This window comes from Wyeomyia smithii, chromosome 2 (assembly GCF_029784165.1).
Source record: "Wyeomyia smithii strain HCP4-BCI-WySm-NY-G18 chromosome 2, ASM2978416v1, whole genome shotgun sequence".
Lineage (NCBI taxonomy): Eukaryota > Metazoa > Arthropoda > Insecta > Diptera > Culicidae > Wyeomyia > Wyeomyia smithii.
Window position 1 is genome coordinate 154,453,755 of NC_073695.1, and position 5,046 is coordinate 154,458,800.

Below are 5,046 nucleotides of genomic sequence, written 5' to 3' on the forward strand. Positions count from 1 at the left end.
TGCGGACGGAATTCCATTTTTTGTAGTAGAATTGAATGGAAACATAACCTATTCTCAATATTCGTATCGTTTAATTTTCAAAAGCTTCAATATAGGCTTCAGAAAACCCAAAGTTGATACAGAGAGAGATCTGCTGGAAACCGAAATGACCACCCACCAACAACATGCAAAAAGCATATACGAAGAGAAAAACCGGGATATTAAGGATGCCAAAAATGATTCTTCTGTTCGCACAGCACCTTACGATCTTTAAAAGTGCTTGGTGACACCACAAAAATCGCTCATACTCACAATTTTCCGCTAGGCTGGCCGTTCTGGGAAAATTCGATCTTTTCAATAATTTGCCTTATATACGTGTGTGGGTCACTTATTCGACTACTACTCCACTATTAAGAAATTCCCAAAAATGATATTTTCAGGAATGGTGACCCACTAGTAGACCAACAATCGCTCATACTCACAATTTTCCGCTAGGCCGACCGTTTTAAGAAAATTCGGTTTTTTCAATAATTTGCCTTATTTACGTGTGTGGGTCACTTATTCGACTACTACTCCACTATAAAGAAATTTCCAAAAGTGATATTTTCAGGAATGGTGACCCACTAGTAGACAAACAATCGCTCATGCTCACAATTTTTCGCTAGGCCGGCCGTTCTGGAAACATTCGATTTTTTCAATAATTTGCTTTATATACACACTTAAAAAATTTCGCCGGATCTCGGCATTGTTTGTGCCGAGATTTGGACAGCCGAGTGCTCGGCAACTATCTCGACTGAATCTCTTTTGCCGAAAATCTCGGAAAACCAATATTTGACAGATATCATTTTATGCCGAGAATCGCGGTACATAGTTGACTGTGCTCTCGGCAAATCCTGCGGAGAAGCGGCAAACCAGTTTAACGACCTTTTGGTTATATAAGCTGAATGTTCGGCACAGTGAAGAGCCGTTTTTTGTGGAATCCAATCGCTGAGAATAGTTTCGCTGTGCATTCGGTAGTTTTCTTTCAAAAGATAAATTATAAGCTCGATGAGTTTTAGTTAGAAATTTATTCATACTAAACCTTGAATACTTATCTTTATCTTGCTCGCCAGTAGGGCATTGTGGAAAACATATAGTTTAAAACTACGTCTAATGCCTATCCTTACAACAAAAACAATATTGTATTCACACGATTTGAAACTACACTTTTTGAGTTCCATTGAGTTGTGCGAGTTGCACACGAAACAATTCTGCCGATGATATGGTGTGCTGTGACAAATGTGAGCGCTGGGAGCACTATGAATGTGCAGGAGTTACATTGAAAGAAATCGACACGACATTATGAAGTGTTTTGCACTTGAACTCGCCCTATTGGTCAAAACATATAGAATTCATATGCGAAACACTTTAGAATTATTCATCGTGCAACACCTCATTTTCAAAAGGAAAACACTTTCAATTCTGCACTAAAATAATCTCACATGTTCAGATTATATGGGAGTGTTATAAATTTGCACTATTAGAACTTCCAATCAAAACGATGTGATCGAAAATGTGTCATGCATTCTTCATAGGATCGTCTGATAGACTCACATTATTACCAAGCTTTTAAAATAGATAAGCAAATCGTTTAAAAACTAAAGAACATATAATCGATAAGACTCATTGGAAATGCCATAATTTATATTTTGACATACAATAACAATTTCATTGGAAAATCTCATGCATTCCTTGTTATTATTCTATAGCAATAACTTCACTAAAGGGACTGTTTCTTTCAAATGATATGTACATGAAAACAAATTGAAGTGTTTGTTTATGAAAAATACAAGAATTTATTTTAAAAATAATATTTATTTTAAGAAATTGGTTACCTGTATACTGCCTGTGATCGCATAATTGTAACATTCGACATTTTATGGATTTCGTGCTTTTTATTGGGAAATGCTTAGAATAGTATGTACTTTTTGCATCTGGAAAAATATGCTTATGTTTGTGTGAAAAAAGTCGTAAAAAATACCAAGTTGTTTTGTCACATAGCGTAAATAACCGCATAATTGTCACACTGCTTAACTTTTTCAACTTTTTTGTCGAAAAAGTTTCCATCCAAATCCACATCTGCATCCTTTGGAACTCGGAAGTTATTCTGGTCCGGTAACCAACCACCGGTGATCCGTTTCTGATGTTCAGCTCATGCTTGTTGAATACATGAAAAACTTCTTTTTCCATGTGATATATTCCAAAAGTAGCTTGAAAGTGACGGCATAAATGTATCATTGCAAAAATTTCAACCAATTTGACTTCAAAAGTAATATTCAATGTATACATAGTGTAAAGTAGTGCTTTCTTCATGATACTAAGTTTAGTTAAAGTGTCTATTTGCGAGAATATATTAGTAACAATGCATTTAAGGTCAAAATATAAAAGTGCGAATTGCTCGAACAACCAATTTTGCAAATGTTACAAATATGCGATTATGGGCAGTATATCTCTCTTCGGAATAAAGCAATCCTAGCAAAAGCAAAAATGAACTACGTCGGTCGGTGGCGGTCACAACTTTCGAGAGATTTCACTACCGACTTCCTGACAAATGATGATTAAAAAGGAAATTACCGCTTCAATGATGGCCACTTGATCCGAGTTCCAATGGTCTGTTCGTTGTTTGCCTGATGATACAATTTGATAAGTGCCAATTTCTTCGGTGTGATCTATAGTTGTGAATATCTATAGGTAAGTTCAAACTCAAATGAAGTAGAGAAAAATAACTTACCTATTGGAGATTAGGAGATATCCTTCCATTCGCACAATGAGACGTCGTCGTGGTGTAGCCATTTTTAATCTGGATGATTCGACACCAAATCCAAACGTCAGAACAAAAGTTCACAGGTAAACTGAGTCCAAAGTCACGGCAACGTGTGTTTTCTATTGGATTTATCAATAAGATTTATATGTTGGTTGCGATACATGACGGTTTTATATATCTACTCTATGAAATGTATTGCGCAATATTGCCTGTAAATTTAACTTTTTACCACACATGTTGGACGTAAATGAATGTCAAATAAAATGCATATGAAAATCCGATAATTATTATTTCATTGTGCGACTCGTTAAAATTATTGTATCTAATTTCTAATGGAATCAGTTATAATTAAGAGATCTTTTGGTACGATAAATTCATTGGACAAATTTAATAAAGAATATATGTCGACTTGTTTCAGTGTGGTGTTATGACATACACGGTAAGAGTCAAAAACCCATTAATGAGTATTGTTGTACCCATTTTTTCTGTCATGTGCGGCTGTCATAAGAATGGGTGAATTTAAAAATGTGAAATGGGTAAAATTGTACGCATTAGAAAGACGTGTTCTTAGAAAAAAATGGGTCATTTGTTTACCCATTAATGGGTGAAAAAATACTTCAAGCATCGTTTTAGTTTGCTCTGTCGATTTGTTCGCACGCGTTACTTCTACGATCTGTTTTGTTTATTATTTGTCAACAATTGCCATGGAAGGACTTCGATGCTGCGTCGTTTAAGAAGTTGCAAGGTAAACAGTATGTTATATCAAGTATTGAATTTTACAATGTGAGATTTTTTTTATATTAGGTCTAGAATGTTCACTATCCGTCTGGTATTGGCTTTGTTGCAGAGAATAGCGATTCTGACAATTATAGCTGATAAAATACTCCTGTTTTCGTAAATAAGATTCGTTTTTGCAAATAATTAAAAATAATTGATTTCACTTTCACTTCTTTTCATTTTTTTGAGTGATAATCACAAAGTTTCCGTTTATTTAATAATGGGTAAAATTTCACCCATTTCCTTGAGAAAATTCATTTCTCAAAATGAGTGATTTTGTACCCAGTTTTTGACGTTTAATCGGTTTACCCGTTAATGGGTAAATCGAGTTTACCCACTAAATGGGTTGGCTCACTTTTTGGCGAAATGGTTGAAAAAGTACCCATTTATGGGTTTTAGACTCTTACCGTGTATAGACATAAAGTGTTTGGATTTTGAATCTCAAATGAATGCTTACCGAGCTTCGAATGATTTTTATTCGATTTTAAAATGACAACAATTTTACAGGGATATGATTGCATATATTTTTTATTTATAAAATTAAAATTTCACTTTAAAAATTCATCACCAAATATAAACTATCCTTTTCTGTTGAAGAAGCCTGTAAAGCAAACAAAGATTTAAATTAGTTTAATTTAAATAATTGATGTTTTGGTAAACAAATACTTGCCTCTAGCGTAAAGATGTTTTCATCAGAATCTCTGTGATCTTGTGCTGGAAGGACGAAATAAGATTAGAATTCGATTCTTTTACGTGACATAAATCACTTACCTTCCAAAAATTTACAGATGTAGTCTGGAAAATCCTCAAACTTCTAAGCCGTATGACACTCGTTGACTCTTCATCTGTCGCCTGCTACTTTTCCGCCCAAACGGCACATCATTTGACATATAAAAACAAAACAAATCAACTGAAAGTGTTTCGCACATGATAATCACTGTAATGAAACAGTGGGGCAGATTCATGTGCAATTCACTTGTAAGGGATGTTGGAATCATACGTAAATGAAAGTGTTTCGCACATGATAATCACTGTGATGAAACAGTGGGGCAGATTCGAGTGCAATTCACCTGAAAGGGATGTTGGAATCATACGTAAGTGGAGTGCGGCTCATGGATGCAAGTTGATGTGTGCGACAACTTGAAACGAAAGTGAAAAATGATTGAATTCGATGAAAGAAATTCTACAAATAACAATGCAGAGTCATTTTCATATCCAATTGATGAAACACTTGGATGGAGCGTGCCCAGTTTTTTCAGTGTACGGACTTGATTGCTGAGCCAGAATGCAGCTGGATGTGTCGTTGTTGCAGTGCCCGCGATGAGGATCAACGGAGCAACACTAAGTCCGTTTTATCCTTCAATGAGTCATCTGTAAGCAAAGGTAGTAAAAGGTCGCAAGCTAGACTACAATTAAGCTTAAACCTTTTGGAAGCGCAGCGGGATCTGCAACGTAAGCGGATCGAAGAAGAGGAAGAGTATCTTAAA

General features: G+C 35.3%; 1 long non-coding RNA gene across 3 annotated transcripts; it reads right to left on the reverse strand.

Annotated features, from left to right (window-relative positions):
• Positions 1–1,790: 1,790 nt before the first annotated feature.
• LOC129722828 (uncharacterized) lies at positions 1,791–3,206 on the reverse strand. Of its 3 annotated transcripts, none has more exons than XR_008727659.1 (3): positions 3,012–3,206; positions 2,750–2,901; positions 1,791–2,687 (listed from the first exon to the last, which is right to left on the reverse strand). It is a non-coding gene; the product is annotated as an uncharacterized LOC129722828 (long non-coding RNA). The 3 variants fall into 3 exon arrangements; XR_008727658.1 differs by having other exon boundaries at positions 2,965–3,206; XR_008727657.1 differs by having other exon boundaries at positions 2,750–3,206.
• Between the last annotated feature and the right edge of the window lie 1,840 nt (positions 3,207–5,046).